The sequence below is a fragment of the Chiloscyllium plagiosum genome, unplaced genomic scaffold (genome assembly GCF_037043375.1).
Source record: "Chiloscyllium plagiosum isolate Xiang-an unplaced genomic scaffold, Cpla_swu_hap1 HiC_scaffold_8, whole genome shotgun sequence".
In the NCBI taxonomy this organism is placed as follows: Eukaryota; Metazoa; Chordata; class Chondrichthyes; order Orectolobiformes; family Hemiscylliidae; genus Chiloscyllium; species Chiloscyllium plagiosum.
The window spans coordinates 16,934,876-16,959,950 of NW_028270146.1; the positions used below are offsets into that span (position 1 = coordinate 16,934,876).

The following is a 25,075-nucleotide window of genomic DNA, read 5'->3' on the forward strand; positions in this document are numbered from 1 at the left end:
CCAGATTAGTCAGTGGTTAGGAAGGCAAATGCAATAATGGTATTTATTTTGAGAGGACTTGAATATAAAAGTAGGGATATAGTTCTGAGGCTCTATAAGGCTCTGGTCGGACCACATTTGGAGTATTGTGCACAGTTTTGGGTCCCATATCCCAGGAAAGATGTACTGGAGCACGTTCAGAGGAGATTCACAAGAATGGACCCAGGAATGAACAGCTTAACATATGAGGAATGCTTGAAGAGTCTGGGTCTATACCAGATGGAGTTTAGAAGGATGAGGGGGGAATCTAATTGAAACATACAGAATACTAAATGGCCTGAACAGAGTGGATGTTGGGAAGATGTTTCCATTGGTAGGAGAGACTAGGGCCTGAGGGCATAGCCTTAAAGTAAAGGGAAGACCTTTTAGAACGGAGATAAGGAGAAACTTCTTCAGCCAGAGAGTTGTGAATCTGTGGAATTCACTGCCACAGAAGGCTGTGGAGGCCAGTCATTGAGTATATTTAAGACCGAGATAGATAGGTTCTTGATTGTAAAGGGGAGCAAGGGTTACCGGGAGAAAGCGGGAGAATCGGATTGAGAAACCTATCAGCCATGTTTGAATGATAGAGCACACTTGATGGGCTGAATGGCCTAGTTTCTGCTCCTACATCTTGGTTTTATGGGTTTAGCTGGTCTGCCTGCAAACGCTGCTTTATCAAAGCCCTAGCACGATAGTCCAGTGAAGGGTATGTAGGTTAATCTGATCTTCGAGTCGAATAAAAGATGAGCACAACATTGAGGGCTGAAGGGCCTGTACTGTGCTGCACAGTTCTATGATCTATATTCTGTGGTCCACTCAGTTCAATGTCAAATTGGAGGCAGAGAACGGATGATGGTATTGTTGGTGATGTTCACCTCCCATGAAAGAATAGACTTAAAAAGAAGTGACAAAACACTGCAGATCATATCCCACCGTTCCTGCAGGAGTTGTTTGCACTGTGAATTTGAAGCAAACTGTCCCCCAGCAAATATCAATAAGCCAACTGTCCAGTGAAAGAGTAGAGGAGGTAAATGTTGGCAAATTCAAAAATCGATAGATATTTGGCAGTAGAGAACAAGACAGAGTATCCTGTGATATTTCTTTTAGCTTTGGGACTGTCCAGATGGTGTCATGAAGTCCTGTGTATCCCTACATTATTTATAGGAGTGAAATCTATGTGGTATTGGCGATATGTTGATATTTTGCATCCATTTTTAATGCTTAACACCTTTGAAGGAGGCTCCAATTTTAAAATTTATTTTTAAAACTGTGTGCTAACATAAAATTCCACAGTACAAGTTCAGCTCTGTTTCTAATACCAATATCCAATGGTAAGAGATGCCGAGAATATCCAGAACAGACTGACGTGCTGCTTCTAATGAAAGCCTTGTCACTACAATATGCAAATTGGATGTTGGCAAGAACTGTGCTGGCTTCACACTGGGATGAAATATATGATCAGTCATAATAGACATTTGTCACAAAGAAACTCGGCACTGACAGTCCGTAATTTGCATTATAACTCGAAAAGACAACGACCTTCAAAGTGAGTTGGGGGATGGCAATTCGTCAGCAACACAAAGGGTAAATCGTTAATTGTTGTTTATTTGATAATTGGGATTGGAGGGCACAAAGGGCATAGAACTAAAGGGCATAATTTAAAAATGAGGGGTTGCCCTTTTAAGGAGAGGGGGAAGGAATTTGATTCTCCGAGGATGCAGAGTCTTTGAAACTATCATCGACAATCAGTGGGGCTCATTGACTGTGCTTCAAATAGGGGCAGATTGTGACAGAGTGGGAATATCACTGCATTAGTAACAAGCGTCAAACTGACTTGGAAACATACTACCATTCCTTCACTGTCACCTGGCAAAAGCTCCTGGAAAGCACGCTGACTCAAAGGTTAGCACTGCTGCCTCACAGTGTCAGGGTCCTGGGTTTGATTCCAGCCTTGTGGATTCCAGTCCACATGGTGTTTGCACATTCTCGCCCAAGTCTGCGTGGGTTTCCTCTGGTTAGGGTGGTTTGGCCATAAGTTGCCCATAATGCTCAGTGATATGCAGACTATGTGGGTGAGCCATGGGAAATGAAGGGTTACAGGGATAATAGACAATAGGTGCAGGAGTAGGCCATTCTGCCCTTCGAGCCTGCACCACCATTCAATATGATCATGACTGATCATCGTTAATCAGTATCCTGTTCCTGCCTTATCTCTATAACCCTTGATTCCACAATCCTTGAGAGCCCTATCCAACTCTTTCTTAAATGAATCCAGAGACTGGGCCTCCACTGCCCTCTGGGGCAGAGCATTCCACACAGGGTAGGGTCAATGGTTGTCTCTTGATGGGATGCTCTTTGAAGGGTTATGTAGACTTGATGGGCTGAATGGCCTGCTCCACACTATAGGGATTCTACAAATATTCTATGCTGTGGACTGCAGCACTTCCAAATGGCATCTCACAGCCATCTTTTCTTGGGCAACTAGGGATGGACAATAAACGTTGGCCCAGTCAGTGATGCCAACACTCTGTAAATAAATTTTAAAAGGAGATACAACTTGTTTGATCCAACTGGGCCAGTGTCTATGCCTTACTCCAGCCACCTCCCAACTGTATTCAGCCAAACTCACCAACATAATCCTTGATTCCTTCTTTCCTCAACTGCTTATTGAGCTGGTCCCTGAATGCACCCTTGCACTTTTATCTTAAACATTCCATTCTTGAAATTCCAGCAACATTTTTTGGGAAAAGACTTTTCTTTAATCCTAAGTTCCCTACTGGATTTACTTGGGACTCTCTTATATTTAGCTTACTTAGGGTGTGGAAACAGGTCCTTCAGCCCAACAAGTCCACACCGACCCGCTGAAGCACAACCCACCCAGACCCATTCCCCTACATTTACCCCTTCACCTAACACTACGGGCAATTTAGCATGGCCAATTCACCTAACCTGCACATTTTTGGACTGTGGGAGGAAACCGGAGCACCCGCTTTGCCCTCGTCCATACCACTGAGACCTATCAAACCTTTTCATAACCTGAATGAGCTCTATCCAGCTCCACTCAGTCTTGTTTTTATCACATGGAGAGATTAGCCGTCGTCTGTTCATTCCTTCCTGATAGCTGCAACCTTTCAGTTCTGGTCTCATTCTTGCGAATCCCTTCTTTATCAAGCAAATTAGAATTTTCCAGGGAAAAAAAACACTTCTTTGAGATAATTGCGTCAGGTTTATGATTGATTGCATGAAGACAAATTCTCGTCAGCATTATTATTTTTCATTCTAATTACAATGCTACAGCCGAGCTGGCGAGATATGGCTTTTTATTTTTGTTGATACATCGATAGAGCTCCACCTTTCTCCAAACAAAAACACTTCATTAGAGATAAGAATTTATTCAAGCTGTTGGGAAAAGAACCCATTGTTCTTAATTGTCAAAACAAGATAACATGGTAGTGGGAAGCTGCCTCGTCAAATGTTTTCGAGGTGAAGATGGATTTTTGAACAGTAAAGGAATTGAGGGTTATGGTGAGCAGGCGGGCAAGTGGAGTTGAATCACGAAAGGATCAGCCACGACATTATTGAATGGCGGAGCAGGCTCGATGGGCCAAATGGCCTACTCCTGCTCCTATTTCTTACATTCTATTAGCCCAAGTAAAGGGGAGAAATGTGTGCAACCTTGGTCTCCTTTTCATACCGTTGGCATGTCTATCAGCTTGTAAAAGGTAAACCTAAAATCGCTATTGCCTCATTAGACCATACGGCTGCCCTCTCTCATCAGAGAGAGGTACCTGGTGGGTTTGACCTGAGGGTTACCGAGCCCCGGGCGAGGGGAGACGTTGAGAAGGAGATTCTATCATGGTGTCCTCAGGCTGGATTTGTCATCCAAAGCAGCAATCACATTATGAGAACACAAGTGGGCCATTCAGTCCCTTGAGGGCTTGCTGTCATTTCATGAGACTGAGTGGTATACTCTGCACCACTTCCCTGCACTAGTGCTGTATCCCTTGAGGTTTTTGGTGTCTAGAACTGCATCCACCTCATTCTATAATGTGTTCAACAACTGAGACACCACCGCTATTTGGGTTAGAGCACTCTAAACATTCACCACCTCAAGTGAAGAAATTCCTCAGTCCTCAAGGACCAACCCTTTACTCTGAGAAGGGAGAATGTGTAGTTTGGGTGGACTGGTTGAGAAGAAGATGTGATTGCCAGTAAAGTTGATTGCCAAAAGAACCAGAGGGGGAAATAAGGAAAATCATTTTGACACATCAACTTGTTCTATCCTAGAATGAGGTTAAAAATCACACAGCACCAGGCTATAGTCCAACAGGTTTATTTGGAAACACTAGCTTTTGGAGCATTGCTACTTCATCAGGTGGTGAAGGAGCAGCGCTCTGAAAGCTAGCGTTTCCAAATAAACCTGTTGGACTATAGCCTGGTGCTGTGTGATTTTTAACTTTGTACACCCCAGACCAACACCGGCACCTCCAAATCATATCTTGGAATACACAAGCTGGAAAGGATGTGGAAGCAGACTCAATAGTTTCTTCTAAAAGGGTACGGATGAATGCTTGAAAAATCAAAATTACTGGACAACTCTGGGGAAAAGTGCAGGCTGTGTGCAGGGACAGACAGCTTAGATAAAGGGGAGGGCTTTTATTCAAAGAGATGGTAGAGGGGTGACACATTGTGGTGTTCCGCTGGGCTGCAGGATCATGCAGTTCCACATCTCGCTGAGTGAAACTGCACGAACGGGTGGGGCCAAAGAGAGCGATGCAATCCCAGAGAAAGGCCAGGCGTTCCCGCTCCTCATCAAGGGAGGGATTTGGCTTGCTTTGCGGATCCGGTCTCAAATTTAATTGCGTTCTTTTATCGACTCGAGTGCAAATCGCACCTGCTCGATGGATGAAAAGGTGCAAATTAGGTCACACATAGATAATCAGCTGCTCTGCTTTCACCGCCCACACTGGAAGATGTATCAAATATGTTACATTTTTATGATGTGTTCCACAGCACAGATAGCTCCATGCTGACAGTGTAGCAGTGCATCTGAGATACACAAAAGTATCACAGCAAGTGGAATGCTGCGGGGGCACGTTGCAAGTTGCTTTTTTTTAAATGTCTCTGAATCATCATTTTGAAAATCCTAAAAAACATCACCGAACTATATTTTCTGAGGTCCCTTGATTGATTTTCTAATAGACTGGCTTTCTCTTTTAACTCTCCAATTCTGTGTATTCACATCTGCTCTCCTCCTACAGAGGAGCTGTCAGTGCCTGGTCTAAAAGTGACCCTGGCTGAGAGGGTCTTTGGGAGGACGAGACTTTAGACAGAGCAGAGTAAGCTACTTGATGCACTGCATCTGCTTCACCATGCATTTCAATTTGATAATCCTCAACCCCACTTTGCTGCTTTGTCCACATGACTCTTCATTCCCTTACTGATTATAAGTCTATTTAGCTCAGCCTTGAATATACTTCATGACCCAGCCTTAACAGCCCTCTGTGTAAAGAATTCCACAGATTCATCATCTTCCAACAGAAGAAAGTCTCTGTCTTAAAGGGGCACCCCCTGACTCTGACATTAAGCCCTCAATCTTTCCACATCTACCTGAACAAACATTCTCTCGGAGCTGTTCCACACAGTGTGACAAAACAGTTTTGCACTGGGGACTAAGAACAGTATTTTTATCAAGAGTGTGGTGCTGGAAAAGCACAGCAGGTCAGGCAGTATTCGAGGAGCAGGAAAATCAACATTTCGGGCAAAAGCCCTTCATCAGTAATGTCCCCAGGAGGACCAGTTCCACCACAGAGCACACCAGATGGCCTCCATCTTAAAGACTGCAATTTTCCCTCCCATGTGGTTGATGATGCCCTCCAGCACATCTCATCCACATCCCTCACCTCCACCCTCAAACCCCACCCCTCCAACCGCAATAAAGACAGACCCCCCTCCTGAAATGCAGAACGAAGAGTCTAATGGTGACCATGAAACCAGTTTGAATTTTAAGAAAAACCCAACTTGGTCACTCATATCTTTTAGGGAAGGAATTCTGCCCTCCTTTCTTTGTCTAGCCTACATGTGGCGCCAGACTAACAGCAATGTGGTTCACTCTTCACTGCCCTCTGGGTAATTAGGGATGGGCAATAAATGTTGACCTCGCCAGTGACACCACATCCTGTGAGTGAATAGTTTTTAAAAAGAAGCTGTTGGAGTTGTATAGAACCAGAACAGGTTGGTATGAGCGAGTGTTTAATTGAATGTATGTTATTAAAAATGATGGAGTCAGATTTTAATGGAGTGAGACTTCAGAGGGGGGGCTAGTTTAGCTTGGGCTTATGTTCACCATTGACTGATTTGGCCCGAAGGGTCTGTTTCCATACTGTATGACTCTATGACAGTGACAGCCCATTCCGTACAAGCACCACCCTCTGTGTCCCTTTTAAATTTTTCCCCTCTCTCCTTAAACCTATGCCATCTAGTTTTGGACTCCACTACCCTGGGGAAAGGACCTTGTCTATTATGATTTCATAAACATCTATAAGGTCACCCCTCAGCCTTCGACACTCCAGGGAAAACAGCCCCAGGCTGTTCAGCCTCTCCCAGAAGCTCAAACCCCCCAGTCCCGGCAACATCTTTGTAAATCTTTTCTGCACCCTTTCAAGTTTAACATCTTTCCTACAGCAGGGAGACCAGAATTGAACGCAGTTTTCCAAAAGTAGTTTTAAATATCCTCAATATGTAAATTTAGCCTGATCTCCAGGCCAAGACTCCAATGGGAATATTTCTTGGTGTTATCAAACATATTCTAAACAGTGCATTTAGATTAATTGGAAACTCTATGGACTTGCAAGTCAATATGGTACAAATTTATGATGACAATGGAATATTAGAAGCAGTTATCAACAGAATATTTTCTCATTCACTGTGGACATCCTTGTCTCAGCCAGCTTTTATTGCCCACTTGTAACTGTAGAGGGCAGTAAAGAGTCAACTATATTACTGTGGGTCTGGAGTCAATTGTAGGCCAGATTCCTTCCCTAAAGTCATTAGTGGCTCTTCTAATAACAATGACAACCAACAATTTCTACATGGTCATCACTAGGAAAGCTTTTTATTCCAGGCTTCCTTAGGAGTTAGCTTGAAACTTTCAGTTTAGTGGGATATGAACTCATGACCCTAAGGCATTAAGCTGAGCCCAGGATCATTGGGCCAATGACATTACCACTACGCTATCACATTTCTGAGATTTCAGGAGTTCACTGAAGGTAATGGAGAATGAGAAAGGAATGATAATCCTGCCTACAAGTTTATAGTAGTTGCCATTCGCATCGAGACAGACTAATAACTGCAGTCCAGAAAGTAGCTCAGCCCAAATCTGACAAGACAAATGCAAGAGGCAATCAAACAGATTTGAAAATAATAATTATAATGGCAACAATGAGTGCTATGCAGCTAGAGGTGGTACCGGAACATAAAGACACCCACAGCCTACAGTGCTGTCAACCAAAACATTTCATTCAATCCAGTCTACCTTACTTGAAGAGCTACCGGCAGAGACACCACCTTGGTAGCTGCTATTTGGTCTGAAGAAGTGTCTCTTGTCCTGAAACATTAACTCTGTTTTCTTTCCACAGATGCTGCCAGACCTGCTGAGTTTCTCCAGTGATCTTCAGATCTCCAGTATTTTTAGATTAGATTACTTACAGTGTGGAAACAGGCCCTTTGGCCCAACAAATCCACACTGACCCTCCGAAGAGCAACCCACCCAGACCCATTCCCCTACATTTACCCCTTCACCTAACACTACGGGCAATTTAGCATGGCCAACTCACCTAACCTGCACATCTTTGGACTGTGGGAGGAAACCAGAGTACCCGTAGGAACCCCACGCCAACATGGGGAGAATGTGCAAATTCCACACAGACAGTTGCCTGAGATGGGAATTGAACCCGGGTTCTCTGGCACTGTGAGGCAGCAGGGCTAACCACTGTGCCACCGTGCCACCCATTTGTAGTTCTTTGTTTCATCTCATTGGGGATAGGCTTGTCTCTGTGCCAGTTTATGGTAGATTCGAGACCCACATTCCCTCTCTCTTATAGGAACACACATACAGTTTCGGAGCAGGCCATTCAGCCCAGTCTCGCTGTTCTCTTTATGGCCTCAACTCCACTTTTGTGCTGATCACTGACATCGGTTGACTGCCTTGTTTCTCATGGACCTAGCTACTTGGGTTCAACTGAGACTTATACCCTATTAGTGAGGGGCACTCATTTACATCTTTCTTTCTCTATCTGGAAATAGCATGAGGTCTGAACATTGGAGGTTGAGAGATGACCTTATAGAGGTTTATAAAATCATGGCAGACAGGTTTAGGGTGAATAGTCAAGGTCTTTTCCCCAAGGTAGGGGAATCCAAAAAAACAGAGGGCATAGATTTAAGGTGAGAGAGGTAAGATTTAAAAGGGACCTAAGGGGCAACTTTTTCATGCAGAGTGTGGTGTGTGTATGGAATGAGCTGCCAGAGGAAGTGGTGGAAGCTGGTACAATTACAACATTTAAAAGGCATCTAGATGGATACATTAAGGCTTTAGAGGGATATGGGCCAAATGCTAGCAAATGGGACAAAATTAATTTTTAGACACCTGGTTGGCAAGGACATGTTTGACCGAAGGGTCATTTTCCGTGTTGTCTGACCCTGTGACTCAATGACCGTATACAATAAATGGCCGAGCCCTTAGAAGCATTGACATACAGAGAGGTTGAGACATACAGCTCCACAGTTCCCTGGCAACACAAGTGGAGAAGGTGGTCAAGAAAGCATATTGCATATTTGCTTTCATTGGTTGGGGCAGAGAGTATAAAAGTTGTCAAGTCCTGTTGCAGCTGTAGAGAACTATAGTTCGGCCAGATTTGGAATACTACGTACAGTTCTGGTCGCCACACCAGCAGAAGAACGTGGAGGCTATGGACAGGGCGCAGAACCCATTTACCAGGATATTGCCTGGTTTGGAGGATAGTCAACAAATATGAAGAGAGATTGGACAAATTCAGTTTATTTTCACTTTAACATCAGAGGCTGTGGGACTATTAAGCAAGAGTGAAAAATCACAAGCCATATTACACCAGATGAAATGTTAGAAAGTTTTTTTTTAACAGACATCAGAAAAAGATTGAACACCATACTATCCTTACAAAGAATTCTCAAACATTAGTGAAGAAACGCTACACTAAAGCTCCATGCTCTCTCCCAGGCTGCGACAGATGCAACCAATTTCCGTGCGGCAGGTTTCTATGCCGTCAGTAGATGCAACTTTTTCCATCTTCTGGTCGCTCTTCCTGACACATCTGAAACAAACTGCAAACGTTTCTTCATAGAGATACACCGCGCAGAAAAAGGACCTTTGACCCATCACGTCTGCACCAATCAAACACAACCACCTAACTTACCTCACTTCTACTTGTAACTTTAAAGCAACTATGTGAGGTTTCTAAACTCAGCTGTACAGCGGCATTGCCTCTTCCTTCTGGCACATATATACACAGACTTTCAACACTGCTCGGGTTCTCTGCATGTCTGGACCTCTCTCACTTGGCGCGAACACACTGATTGTCACTTTTTAAAAATGATACATTAAACCTTGCTAAGCTTTACTCCAACTATTCTACCTCACTTCAATCTCATTAAAATACGTATAAAAGAAAACAGACCTACAGATTTCCCAGTATCACTCACAGAACAAATCTAAAATGAAACTAAATCTGATCTCCCCCTTCTTAGCAGACAAAATATAAATGCAACTTAAATTTATACAGTGTTCTTAGCCGAAGCAATGGATCCTCCAAATGATGACTTTGGACAATTTCAGCTATGAGTAGTAAAATGCTTATAACTCTAAAGTTCATTTTCAATGGTAGTTTTTATCTGAATTAGATAGGCCTGTGTATTGGAGGGATAGGGATTAATAAATAAGCAGCCGAGCATCTTGAAGTGTGCTATGATATAACTGTGACCATAGTTGTCCTGTGACCGCGACTCTCTTACAACATCGGACCAGTAGTAGGTCATTCAGGCCCTTGAACCTGTTCTGTCATCCAATGAGATCATGGTTGATCTGTGGCCTAGTTTCGAGAGTGTGGTGCTGGATAAGCACAGCAGGTCAGGCAGCATCCGAGGAGCCATTCATCAGGAGTGACTGTCCATTCAGTACTGGTCGACCAGGAATGACCAGTCACTCCTGAAGAAGGGCTTTTGCCCGAAACATCGATTGTCCTGCTCCTCGGATGCTACCTGGCCGGCTGTGCTTTTTCAGCACCACACTCTCGAATCTGATCTCCAGCATCTGCAGTCCTCACGTTCTACTCGTTGATATGTGGCCTAACTCTATGTACCTTTGGTCCACATTTGCTTAACAAAAATTTATCTCCCTCAGTTTTAAAATTAGTAACTGATCTAGCATCAATTGCTGCTGGGGAAAGAGAGTTCCAAAAGTCTACCTTCCTTTGTGTATAGAAGTACTTCCTAACATCTGTCCTGAATGATCTGGCCCTAATCTTTAATCTATGTCCCCTAGTTCTAGAATCTTCAACCAGTGGAAATAGTTAGACTTTATCTACCCTGTCTTTTGCTATTAATATCATGGGGGAGGCGATAGCCTTGTGGAATGACTGTTAATCCAAAGAGTCAAATAATGTTCTGGGGACCAAATCCTGTCACAGCAAATAGTAGCAGTTGAATTCAACATAAAACAATTCTGGAATTAGAGATCTCATAATGACCATGAGTCCATTGCCAATTGTTCAAAAATCTATCCACGTGAAGGTCCTTTAGGGAAGGAAACTGTCATTCTTACCTGAAATGGCCTTCATGTGACTCCAAACCCACAGCACTATGGTTGACTCTTAGTTGCCTTCTGGGCAATTAGGGATGGGCAATTAATGCTGGCCGAGCCAGTGATGCTCATGGTCCCTGAATGAATACAAAACTCTTGACGACTTCAATCAGATCACCCCTTAACCTTCTAAATTCAAGAGAAATCAGGCCAAATTTGCATAACTCTCCTAATAATTCAGAAAGGAATAAGGGGAGCCAAAATCCCATAATAAATACTGCTTGAAGAAACACACATTGGCATGATGGCTCAATGGTTAGCATTACTACTTCACAGCACCAGGGGCCCAGGATTGATTCCAGCCTCGGGTAACTGTCTATGTGGATTTTGCACATTCTCTCTGTGTCTGACTGAGTTTCTTCCAGGTGCTCCGGTGTCCTCCCACAGTCCAATGTGCAGACGAGGTGGATTAGCCATGGGAAATGCAGGGTTATAAGGATAGGGAGGGATGTTCTTCTTAGGGTTGGTGTGGACTCAAATAGGCCAAATGGGCTCCTTCCACACTGTAGGGATTCTATGATCTGGGCTGAGCTGACTGCAGCTGACAAAGTCACAAACACACTTTGGGGCAGCACAGTGGCTCAGTGGTTAGCACTGCTGCCTCACAGCATCAGGGACGTGGGTTCGATTCCAGATTTGGGTGACTGTGTGGAGTTTGCACATTCTCCCCATGTCTGCATGGATTTCCTCTGGGTGCTCTGGTTTCCTCCCACAATCCAAAGATGCTAAATTGCCCATTGTGTTAGATGCATTAGTCAGGGGTAAAGATAGGGGAGTGGGAATGGGTTTGGATGGGTTACTCTTCGGAGGGTCAGTGTGGACTTGTTGAGCTGAAGGGCCTGTTTCCATGCTGTAGAGAATCTAATCTAATAACATAATATTAATAATGAACATGGATTGAGGTTTAATATCAGCATTACTGGATGCAGAAATGGGTTTGAAGGGTTGTTATTCTGAAAGAGCAGACCGTAGGATACAGAGAAGCTGGGGGTATGCACAATCAATTAAGAAAAGGTTTGTTGAAAGAATGTACATTGACTTTATTCTTAAATGGTTCGGATTGATTCATCTTTGACACATGAGAAAAAAATTGTGTGTGCATATATAAAGAGGTATCATAGAATCCCCACAGAGTGGAAGCAAGCCATTCACCCCATTGAGTCCACACCCACCCTCTGAAGAGCACCTACTTCATCCCTGTTACCTCACATTCCCTATGACTAATCCACCCAGCCTGCACATCCCTGGACACTACGGGCAATCTAGTATGGTCAATCCACCTAACCTGCTCATTGGACTGAGGGAGGAAACCGAAGCACCCGGAGGAAACCCCCGCAGACACGGGGGAGAATGTACAAACTCCACACAGACAGTCGTGCAAGGATGGAATTAAACCCAAGTCCCTGGAGCTGTGAGGCAGCAGTGCCTAGCTACAATGCCAAGTATAATGTGATGATTCGGAGATGCCGGTGTTGGACTGGGGTGTACAAAGTTAAAAATCACACAACACCAGGTTATAGTCCAACAGGTTTAATTGGAAGCACACTAGCTTTCAGAGTGACGCTCCTTCATCAGGTGATTCACTAAGTATAATGTGATGTTGCATTGTTGAAATCTATTCTAATCTTCTGGCACACATCAGTCAGAAGCATAGTTGCACAGATCCAGAAACTGCTCAGTACACTTCTTCGTTATTAGGTACTTAAACAGGTTATCAACTTATTCTATGCATTTGTTTTTGCTTTAATATTGAACACTCAGTGCACTGTCAGCATAAAAATACAAGAAGGAAACTATTATATGGTATTTGGGCAGGGAAAGGGGGAGGAGGAGAGGGCTGCTGTCTTAAACACACTAGAGAGAGAGGCTGAGAGTTTGTGTTTCTGTTCACTTAGCAGCAACATTCACTCCCAAAGCTTTCGAGATAGGTCATTTTATCTCATGTTTCAGTATGCCTAGTCTACCATCTTCCCATTATAGCTTCGAGCTGCAATTTACCTGGATCCTGCTGCACAGTAAATGCGATGGTGGGCGTCGAGGTGACAGTAAGGGTGAAAGTAAGAATGAAATGATCAACAGGCTTGGCAATCATGTGACAGACCAAATTCTCTAATCTGTAATTCCATCGTACATCAGTCTGCAATCACACCATTACTGTGTATGAATCCACTTTACTGCATCATTAGTTCAATCAACAACCATATTATTAGGGCATTTGCATTACACAGGTAATTTATTTTTTTTTAAAGAATACAATCTAATGTGTCATTACCAGAGACACAAGTGTCAATTGTGCAGTGGCCTGCAGAACGGTAACCAAAATTAATTCCCATTCTGTTCACCGTTAGGTTGCCCCAGAATTGTGGAAATGAAGATTACATTCCTTGCTATGGATTTCTGGAAATCTATCACTTTGCAAAATCATTCTAGTGTAATATGTGGGCACAGCAGCAAAAATTCCGAAGCTTGACAATTGCATGGAAGAGCAGCATTATGTTGGTGCTGGCTTGTTTATAATGGCTGAGCTCATGCAGTGACTAAATGAGCAGAGAGGTGCACATTAGATGCACACTTTCTCCATCGACCATGACAGTTCTACAACAACAACCTTCCACAGTGTAGCAAAGCATTCCAAGAGGTTTTGCATGTCATCAAGCAAAAACTCGACTGTCGATCACACAGTGTGACGTGAGGCCAGGTGACCAAAGGGTAAGAAGGTTCAGAAGGGTCTTTTAACAAACCAAAAGGCCAATAGAGAGGCTTAGGGAGACTTGACAGCTGAAGGATGACTTCATTCCCAAAATTTTAGTACAGATAACCACAATTAATTTGCGTGGAGAAAATCATTTTAAATTTACTTTGGGGCTCCAAATCTTATAGCTGGAATCTCCATATCCTAGCTATAATTTTTAATTGCACTTTTATATTTCATGCCATGAAACCTATTGCTCCCATTTCAGAATATCCATCCATTGTTGCTCTTCATAAAGGGACTGGTTAAAACACTACTTAGTTGTTACAGCACAAGATGTTCTGTCCCATTAAGCATTTCATTAAATCATTCCATACATAGTCCAGTAATTGTGAGTATTCTTCCACATGACGAAACTGACAATCATCTCGACACATCTGAAAGGGGAAAAAAAAAGACCTGCATTTATATAACACCATCTGCCCTAATGTCTCCTGCAAAGCTGAGTTGTAAATTTTGTTTCACAATTCCTCTGTGAAATGTCGTGAGAGGTTTACATTGAGCATTGGAAGCAGTTTAATGAAGGTTTACTGGATGAGCACTGAGGAAGGGTCACTGGATTCTGGATTAGAGCGGTGCTGAAAAAGCACAGCAGTTCAGGCAGCATCCGAGGAGCAGGAAAATCGACGTTTCAGCCAAAAGCCCTTCATCTGGACCTGAGCCGTTAACTCTGATTTCTTTCTACAGATGCTGCCCCAGGCCTGCTGAGCTTTTCCAGCAATTTGTTTACAAGACTAGTGTTGGAATGGACGTGTCATTTTAAGAGGAAAGGTTGGACAGGCAAGAGCTTTATTTAAATCCCCTCGAAATCACCTGCCTCTTACCTTAAATCCATGCTCCCTAGTTACTGACCCCTCCACTAGGGTAAAATGTTCCTATCTCCCTGATCTATGTCCCACATTTTTTTGATCTCAATTAGATCCCCCTCCCCCCACCAGTGCTCTATGTTCCAAGGAAAATCCCAAACCATTCTCTGTCCCTTCAGAGCTTAGGCAACATCTACTGAATCTTCTCTGCACTCTCTCTGGTGTGATCATATCCTTCTTGAAGTGTGGTGATCAGAACTGCACGCAGTACACCAGCTGTGACTTAGCTAACATCTCATACAGCTCTGACATAACTTCCCTGCTCTTGTATTCAGTGCCACATCTTATGCCCTTCTTAAGCATGCTATCGATCTGCCTTGTTGCCTTCAAGGACTTGTGGATGTACACACTGAGATCCCTCTGATCCTCAGTACATCCCAGGGTGCTGCCATTCATTCTATACTCCCTCGCTTTGCTAATCTTCCCAAAATCCCTGACACTATCACATCATCTCGCACAATTCAGTATCAAACTACATTTTGCAGTGTCCTATCCATTTGACCAATCTACTGATATAATCCTATCGTCTACTTATTATTTACCACACCACAAACTCTTGTATGATCCATGAACTTACTGAACAAACCACATACATAGAACAGAGATTATAGAATGTTACAGAGCAGTCCAGGTCTTTTGGCCCATGATGTTGTGCCGACCTGTGAAAGTAATCTGATGCCCATCTAACCTACAACGTTCCATTATTATACATATGTAAGTCCAATGCCCATTTAAATCCCTTTAACGTCTACTACTGTTGTAGGCTGGCTGTTCCACGCCCCTATTACTCTCTGAGTGAAGAAACTACCCCTGACATCTGTCCTAAATCTATCACCCCTCAATTTAAAACTATGTCCCCTCATGTTAGCCTTCACCATCCGAGGAAAAAGGCTCTCACTGTCCACCCTATCTAACCCTCTGATTATCTTATACGTCTCGATTAAGTCACCTCTCAACCTTCTCTCCAACGAAAACAGCCTCAGTTCCCTCAGCTTTTCCTCATAAGTCCTTTCTCCTACACCAGGCAAGATCCTAAATGACACAGGACCTCCCATCTGGACGTGACAGTCAAGAAGGCACAACAACATCTCTTCTTTCTCAGGTGGCTGAGGAAATTTGGCATGTCCTCACCAATTTTTACAGCTGCAGCAGAGAAAATACATTGTCCAGGTGCATAACGGCCTGGTACGGCAACTGCTCAGCCCAGGATGGTAAGAAACTACAGAAGGTGGTGTGCATGGGCCAGACCATCACAGAAGCCAACCTCCCATCCATGGACTCTATTTTCTGTTTTCGTTGCTGCTGAAAGGCTGCCAGCTTCATCAAAAGCCCCACCCATCCCGGTAGTGCTCTCCTACAACCTCTTCCATCAGGCAGAAGATGCAGAAACATGAACACACACACCAACAGGTTCAAGAACAGCTTCTTCCCTGCCATTATTAGGCTGATAAATGGACTGTCTAAATTCAAGTACTGCTGATTTTGTTAATGTTGATATTGTTCTATGCACTTCCTGTGCAGTGTAACCAGAATGCCTCACTCAATCTAAGCAGCCTATGATCTGTATGTCCTTGCTTGCTACGATTGGCCTATACTGCTTGCAAACAAAGCTTTTCACTGTACATAGGTCTACATGACTACAAAAAATCAAATCAAAACATACAACAAGTGATGAAGTAGTACACCACTGAACAAAGGCTTCCACGTGGGTCAATCCAGGCAAGGATGGCAGATTTCCTTTCCTTCAAGGGGAGACAGGTTTTCAACAACAATTGACATTTGTTACATGGTTGGCACTGAACTAACATTCTTTAATAATTCCAGATTTTACAAAATTCCCATTCGAACCATCTATCATGGTAAGTTTTGAACCAACATTAACCAACCTGAGGTTCTGGATTATCAGTCCAGTGACATCACCGTGATGCCACCTCCTTCTTCCACACCTGCATAAGAGCTCCAACAAATTTGTTCAACATATCGACTCTGCACAATCATTTCATTACTTTCTTTGGGTTCAGTTGTTATCACATCCTTCATAATAGATTCTAACATTTTCCCCACCGTTTAAACTAACATGACTTTAGTTCTCTATGTTCTTTTTTCCTCAACTTCTTAAGTGGAAGGATTTCATTTACTACTTTCCTATCTGCAGGATCCTTTCCAGAATCTTTTGAAACATGAAAGCTGACCACCAACGAACTCATTATCTCTACAGACACCTCCATGGTGTCTGGAATGTAGCTGGTCTGGTCCAGGGGATTTATCCAATACTTACTTGTTCAAATCCTATCTCTTTATCAAAACTAATTTATTTCAGTTTTTCTCTCTCTCATATATCCCTTGATTCCCTTGTATTTGTAAGTAATTTTCTGTCTCTTCCCTTGAAGACAGCCATATATGAATTGTTTATTTAGTCCAACATTTATTTATTTTTCATTCTAAATTCACCACCTTGCAACTGTAATGCACCCACATATTTTCTTGTCAATCCTTGCCTTTTCACAAAACTAACATGCAATTACAGTCTACCTGTGTGTCTTTCACTGGCTTGCATTCATATTCTCTTTTCTGTTTCTTTATTTGATTCCTGATCGGGTTTTTGCTGGATTCTACATTGCTCCCAATCCTTGAGTTTACCACATTTTCTGCCAACTTTATAAGGCACTTCCTTTGACCAACTGCAATCATAAAATCATAGAGTTGTACAGCGCAGAAACAGATCCTTCAGTCCAACTCATCCATGCTGACCAGATATCCTGAACTAATCTAGTCCCATTTGCCAGCATTTGCTCCAATAGTCTTCCTATTCATGTACCCAACAAAAATGCCTTTTAAATGCCATAAATGTACTAGCCTCCACCATTTCCTCTGGCAGCTCATTCCATACATGTCCTACCCTCTGCATAAAAAAGTTATCCCTCAGGTTCCTTTTAAATCTTGCCCCTCTCATCTTAAACCTATGGTCTCAAGTTTTAGGTTTCCCTACCCTGGGGAAAAGACCTTTGCTCTTTACACTATCCATGCCCCTCATGATTTTCTAAACCTTTATAAGGTCACCCCTCAGCCTCCAATGTTCCAGTGAAAACAGCCCCAGCTTATTCCCTGCAGCTCAAATCCTCCAGTCCTGGCAACATCCTTGTAAATATTTTCTGAAATCTTTGAAGTTTCACAACATCTTACCATAGTAGGAAGAACAGAACTGAACACAGTATTCTAAAAGTGGTCTCACCAATGTCCTGTACAGCCTCAAAATGGCCGCCCAACTCGAAGTCTCCAATGCACTGCCCAATGAAGTCAAGCACACCAATCACCTTCGTCACCACTCTGTCTACCTGTGATTCCACTTCGAGTCATAAAGTCATAGAGATGTACAGCACGGAAACAGACCTTTCGGTCTAATTCGTCCATGCTGACCAGATATCCTAACCTAATTTAGTCCCATTTACCAACACGTGGCCCATATCTCTCTAAACCTTCCTATTCATATACCCATCCAGATGCCTTTTAAATGTTGCAATTGTACCAGCCTCCACCACTTCCTCTGGCAGTCATCCCATACACGCACCACCCTCTGTATGAAAAAGTTGCCCATTAGGTCCCTTTTACATCTTTCCCCCCCCTCATTCTAAACCTATGCAGTCTAGTTCTGGACACCCCCACCCCAGGGAAAAAATATTGTCCATTTACTCTCTCCATGCCCCTCATGATTTTATAAACCTCTATAAGGTCACCCCTCAGTCTCCGAAACTTCATCAAAAACAGCCCCAGCATATTCAGCCTCTCCCTATAGCTCAAATCCTTCAAACCTGGCAACATCCTTGTAAATCGTTTCTGAATCTTTCCAAATTTCGCAACATCCTTCCAACAGGAAGGAGACCAGAAATGCAATATTCCAAAAGTAGCCTAACCAATGTCCTGTATGGCCCAACATGACCTCCCAACTCCTGTACTCAATACTCTGACCAATAAAGGAAAGTATACCAAATGCCTTCTTCACTATCCTATCTACCTTTAACTCTACTTTCAAGGAGCTATGAACCTGCACTCCAAGGCCTCTTTGTTCAGCAACACTTCCTTGGTCCTTACCATTAAGTGTATAAGTCCTGCTCTGATTTGCTTTTCCAAAATGCAGCACCTTGCATTTATCTAAATTAAACTCCATCTGCCACTCCTCAGCCCATTGGCCCATCTGAGGTGACCTTCTTCACTGTCCACCACACCTTCAATTTTGGTGTCATCTGCAAACTTACTAACTATACGTCCTATGTTCATATCCAAATCATTCATATAAATGGCAAAAAGTAGTGGACCCAGCACCGATCCTTGTGGCATTCCACTGGTCACAGGCCTCCAGCCTGAAAAGCAACCCTCCACCACAACCTTCTGTATTCTACCTTCGAGCCAGTTCTGTATCCAAATGGCTGGTTCTCCCGGTACATGAGATCTAAGTTGTATAAGACTTTGGTGAAAATAGATAAGTCCCCTGGGCCTGATGGCATTTATCCTAGGATTCCCTGGGAAGCAAGGGAGGAGATTGCAGAGCCATTGGCCTTGATTTTTATGTCCTCGTTGTCTACAGGAGTAGTGCCAGAAGACTGGAGGCTAGCAAATGTGGTTCCCTTGTTCAAGAAGGGGAGTAGGGATAACCCTAGTAACTATAGGCCGGTGAATCTCACTTCTGTTGTGGGCAAAGTCTTAGAGAGAATTGTAAGGGATAGGATTTATGAACATCTGGATAGGAATAATGTGATCAAGGATAGTCAGCATGGTTTTGTGAAGGGCAGGTTGTGCCTCACAAACCTTATTTAATTCTTTGACAAGGTGACTAAGGAGGTGGACGAGGGGAAAGCGGTAGATGTGGTGTATATGGATTTTAGTAAGGCGTTTGATAAGGTTCCCCATGGTAGGCTACTGCAAAAAATACGGAGGTATGGCATTGAGGGTGAGTTGGAGGTTTCGATTAAGAATTGGCTGGCTGGAAGAAGACAGAGGGTAGTAGTTGATGGTAAAGGTTCATCTTGGAGTGCCGTTACTAGCGGTGTTCTGCAAGGATCTGTTTTGGGACCATTGCTGTTTGTCATTTTTATAAATTACATGAAGGAGGGGCTAGAAGGTTAGGTGAGCAAGTTTGCGGATGATACGAAAGTCGGAGGAGTTGTTGACAGTGAGGAAGGATGTGGCAGGTTACAGCGGGATACAGATAAGCTGCAGAACTGGGCAGAAAGGTGGCAAATGGAGTTCAATGTAGCTAAGTGTGAGGTGATTCACTTTGGTAAGAGGAACAAAAAGATGGGGTACTGGGCTAATGGTCGGATACTTGGTAGTGTGGATGAGCAGAGGGATCTTGGTGTCCATGTACACAGATCTTTGAAAGTTGCCACCCAGGTAAATAGTGCAGTGAAGAAGGCATATGGCGTACTGGCTTTTATTGGTAGAGGAATTGAGTTCCAGAGTCCTGAGGTCATGTTGCAGTTGTATAAGACTCTGATGCGGCTGCATCTGGAGTATTGTGTGCAGTTTTGGTCGACATACTATAGGAAGGATGTGGAGGCACTGGAATGGGTGCAGAGGAGGTTTACCAGGATGTTGCCTGGTATGGTTGGAAGATCGTATGAGGAAAGACTGAGGCACTTGGGGTTGTTTTCATTGGAGAAAAGAAGGTTTAGGGGTGACTTGATAGAGGTGTACAAGATGATTAGGGGTTTAGATAGGGTTGACCGTGAGAACCTTTTTCCACGTATGGAGTCAGCTATTACGAGGGGGGATAGCTTTAAATTAAGGGGGGGTAGGTATAGGACAGATGTTAGGGGTAGGTTCTTTACTTAGCGAGTCGTGAGTTCATGGAATGCCCTGCCAGTAGCAGTGGTGGACTCTCCCTCTTTATGGGCATTTAAGCGGGCATTGGATAGGCATATGGAGGATAGTGGGCTAGTGTAGGTTAGGTGGGCTTGGATCGGCGCAACATCGAGGGCCAAAGGGCCTGTACTGCGCTGTATTCTTCTATGTTCTATGTTCTAACCACTTTAATGTCTTTTGTTAGCCATGGTTAATTCGGGAGCGTTTAGGTGTTTGGGTGTTTGTTCCCTTTTGTGACCTTTTCACAATAAAAAATAAGGGCAGTAGAGAGTGGTAAATTGAGACCGAAGTTCCAAAATAAGTGTTAAATATCCATCTCCTCCTTCGGGACTGAAAGAGTAACAGTGACAATGAACTGAATGCAAGATTCCTCTGCTTGACCAGAGAACTGGTCGGAGTGCTATCTCTGCTTAAATGCCTTGTATATACGACACAACTATCACATTTTATCAATAAATAATGTTGCAATCTGCATTCTATAAAATAAAACTTGATTCATTTATTAAAACTAAAACATCCAAGACTATTCAAGAGAAATAGCAATAAATCCTTAAATTGTATTTTCTTCTTCCTCCTTTAGTTTTTTTCATCACTTTTCCTGTGATTGGATGTGGTAGAGATATTATTTTTAGTGAGCTGTTCTCTCCCCATTCTTCATTTGCTTGTTCTGGTATCTGTAACAAGCTGTATTCCTTTTTAAAATTGCAAATCAGGACCCTGTTGTGACAATTGTGGTTTGAAGGCTACTGTGAAAAGCACCGCATTAAAAATAAACTGCAACTCCCCTGAGAATGTTTCTGGCTTAGCATCACTTGGCTACAGAGAAAACGTTTAGCCTTTATTGGTTTAGAAACTTTATTGGTGTCCATTACTTACTTACACCTGGTTGATAGTTTGTTTGATTCCTGTAAGGGGTCCTTATCTCAGAAGATAAAAGTGGTGACACAACAAGATGTAAGACCATAAGACATAGGAGTGGAAGTGAGACCATTTGGCCCATCGAGTCCACTCCGCCATTTAATCATGGCTGATGGACATTTCAACTCCACTTACCCGCACTCTCCCCATAGCCCTTAATTCCTTGCGAGGTCAAGAATTTGCCAGTCTCTGCCTTGAAGACATTTAATGTCCCAGCCTTCACTGCACTCAGTGGCAATGAATTCCACAGGCCCACCGCTCTCTGGCTGAAGAAATGTCTCCTCATTTCCATTCTAAATTGTCCCCCTCGAATTCTAAGGCTGTGCCCACGGGTCCTAGTCTGCTGCCTAACGGAAACAATTTCCCAGCATCCACCCTTTCTAAGCCATGCATTATCTTATAAGTTTCTATTAGATCTCCCCTCAGCCTTTTAAACTCTAATGAATACAATCCCAGGATCCTCAGCCATTCATCATATGTTAGGCCTACCATTCCAGGGATCATCCGTGTGAGTCTCCGCTGGACACGCCCCAGTGCCAGTATGTCCTTCCTGAGGTGTGAGGCCCAGAATTGGATACAGTATTCTAAAATGTGACCTAACTAGAGCTTCATAAAGTCTCAGAAGCAAATCGCTGCTCTTACATTCCAAACCTCTTGAGATAAATGACAACATTACATTTGCTTTCTTAATCATGGACTCAACCTGCAAGTCAACCTTTAGAGAATCCTGGATTAGCACTCCCAGATCCCTATGTACTTTGACTTTATGAATCTTCTCACAATTTAGAAAATAGTCCTTGCCTGTATTCTCTTTACCAAAGTGCAAGACCTCACATTTGCTCACATTTGATGTCATCAGCCATTTCCTGGACCACTCTCCTAAACTGTCTAAATCTTTGTGCAGCCTCCCACCTCCTCAGTACTACCTGCCTGTCAACCTAACTTCATATCACTGGCAAACTTCACCAGAATGCTCCCAGTCCCTTCCCCCAGATCATTAATATATAGAGTGAAAAGCTGCAGCCCCAACACTGAACCCTGCAGGACACCACTTGTCACCGGCTGCCATTCTGAAAAAGAACCTTTTACCCCAACTCTCTGCCTTCTGTCAGACAGCCAATCCCAGTCCATGCCAGTAGGTCACCTTGAGCACCATGGGCCCCCACCATACTCAGCAGCCTCCTATGAGACACCTTATCAAAAGCCTTTAGGAAGTCTAGATAGATAACATCCATTGGGTTTCCCTGGTCTAACCTACTTGTTATCTCTTCAAAGAATTCCAATAGGTTTGTCTGACACAACCGCCCCTTACGAAATCCAAACTGACTTGTTCTAATCCAAACCTGCGCTTTCAGGAATTTAGAAATCTCACCCTTAATGATGGATTCTAGAATTTTACCAACAACAGAGGTTATGGTTAACCAGCCTATAATTTTCCATCTTTTGTCTTCATCCTTTCTTGAACAAGGGGGCTACAACAGTGATTTTCCAATCATCTTGGACTTTCCTGACTCCTTGAAAGATCACAACCAATGCCTCCGCTGTTTCCTCAGCCACCTCCCTCGGAACTCTAGGATGTGGCCCATCAGGGTCTGGAGATTTATCAATTTTTAGATCTTTTAGCTTTTCTAGCATTTTCTCTTTTGTAATGGCTACCATACTCAACCTTGCCCCCTGACTTTCCTTAATTGTTGGGCTATTATTCCTGTCTTCCAATGTGAAGACTGACACAAAATACTCAATAGGTTCTTCAGCTATTTCCTTATCTCCCATCACTAGCCTTTCAGCATCAATTTGGAGCAGCCAGTGTCTACTTTTGCCTCTTGTTTGTTTCTTATGCATTGAAAGAAACTTTTATTATCGTTTCTAATATTATTGGCCAGCTTACCTTCATATTTGATCTTCTCTTTCCTTATTTCTCTCTTTGTTATCCTCTGTTTGTTTTTGTAGCCTTCCCAATCTTCTGAGTTCCCAGTGCTCTTGGCCACTTTAAGGGCTCTCTCTTTTTCTTTGATACATTTCCTGACTTCCTTTGTCAGCTATGGCTGTTTAATCCTCCCTCCAGATAATCTTTCTTTCCTTTGGGATGAACCTCTGTACTGTGTCCTCAATTACACCCAGAAACTCCTGCCATTGTTGCTCTACTGTCTTCCCCACTAGGCTCTGTTTCCAGTCGATTTTCATCAGTTCCTCTCTCATGCCCCTGCAATTCCCTTTAATTAACTGTAGCACCATGACATCTGAATTTGCCTTCTCTCTTTCAAACTGCAGACTGTACTCTACCATATTATGATCGCTGCCTCCCAAGTATTCCCTTACTTTAAGATCTTTTATGAAGTCTGGCTCATTACATCGCACTAAGTCCTGAATAGCCTGCTCCCTTGTGGGCTCCATCACAAGCTGTTCCAAAAAGCCATCTTATAAGCATTCCATGAATTTCCTTTCTTTGGAGCCACCAGCAACACTATTCACCCAGTCCACCTGCATACTGAAGTCCCCCATGATCACAGTAACCTTGCCTTTCTGACATACCCTATCTATTTCCCGGTACATCTTGTACTCCTGGTCCTGACCACCGTTAGGAGGTCTGGTTTTTTTGGCATTTGTGGTTCCTCAACTCCACCCACACAGACTCCGCATCATCTGACCCTGTGTCATTCACTGCCATAGAGTTAATTTCATTCTTAACTAACAAGGTAACCCTGCCCCCTCTGCCCACCTCCCTGTCTTTTTGATAAGTTATTAATCCTTGGAGTTTAACTGCCAGTCCTGACCCCCCCCTGCAACCATGTCTCTGTGATGCCTACCACATCAAAATCATTCATGATGACTTGTGGCATTAATTCATCCAACTTTGTTACAAATACTACAAGCATTCAGGTAAAGTGCCTTAATGCTAACTTTCTTATAATTATTAGAGATATTGGAAATCGTAAGCTGTCCGAAGTTATCCTTCCTTTTTGCTGCCTTCCTAGTCTGCCTCGAGCTTAAACCCACCTGCACACCTGCTGTCCTGCTGCTTATCTTTCCATGTAACTCCATACTCCCTGTCACTTTCGCTGTCCCTTCTCCCCGACTCAGAAGTTTAAAGTCCCAGTGACTACCCTATTTGTCCTTTTCGCTAGAACCCTGGTTCCAGGTCGGTTCAGGTGGAGACCGTCCCATCGGTACAGGTACCCTCAGGTTCCAAAACTGATGCCAATGCCCCATGAAATGGAATCCCTCTTTCCCACACCAATCCCTTAGCCACAGGTTTACTTCCCTAAGCAGTTCTTTCTCAGCAGAGTGTCTACAGGCATGAAAGTGTTAACCAATGAGGTTGGGGGGGGGGGGGGGGTGGTGTGGTGGGTATGGTCAGGCAATGATGATTGGGAAAGCTGGTGGCAAAGGCTGAACAGGCTGGGGCTGTTTTCCTTGGCGCATCAGAGGCTGAGGGGGTGACCTTATAGAGATTTATAAAATTATGAAGGGCATGGATAGGGTAAATAGGCAAAGTCTTTTCCCTGGGATCGGGGAGTCCAGAATGAGAGGGCATAGGTTTAGGGTGAGAGGGGAAAGATATAAAAGAGATCTATGGGGCAACTTCTTCACACAGAGGGTGGTACGTGTATGGAATGAGCTGCCAGAGGAAGTGGTGGAGGCTGGTACAATTACAACTTTTAAAAGGGCATCTGGATAGGTATATGAATAGGAAGGGTTCGGAGGAATATGTGTCAAATACTGGCAAATGGGATTAAATTAGGTTGGGATATCTGGTCGACGTGGACG

General features: G+C 43.4%; 1 protein-coding gene and 1 long non-coding RNA gene across 29 annotated transcripts in view; both read right to left on the bottom strand.

Annotated features, from left to right (window-relative positions):
• LOC122553369 (neurexin-3) overlaps positions 1–25,075 on the bottom strand; it is a 2,038,938-nt gene that overhangs the window by 887,386 nt on the left and 1,126,477 nt on the right. The window lies entirely within an intron of this gene.
• LOC148149346 (uncharacterized) overlaps positions 13,943–25,075 on the bottom strand; it is a 131,301-nt gene continuing 120,168 nt past the window's right edge. The window contains exon 3 of the long non-coding RNA XR_015757745.1: positions 13,943–14,041. This is a non-coding gene — a long non-coding RNA (uncharacterized LOC148149346). The remainder of the gene's footprint in view (positions 14,042–25,075) is intronic.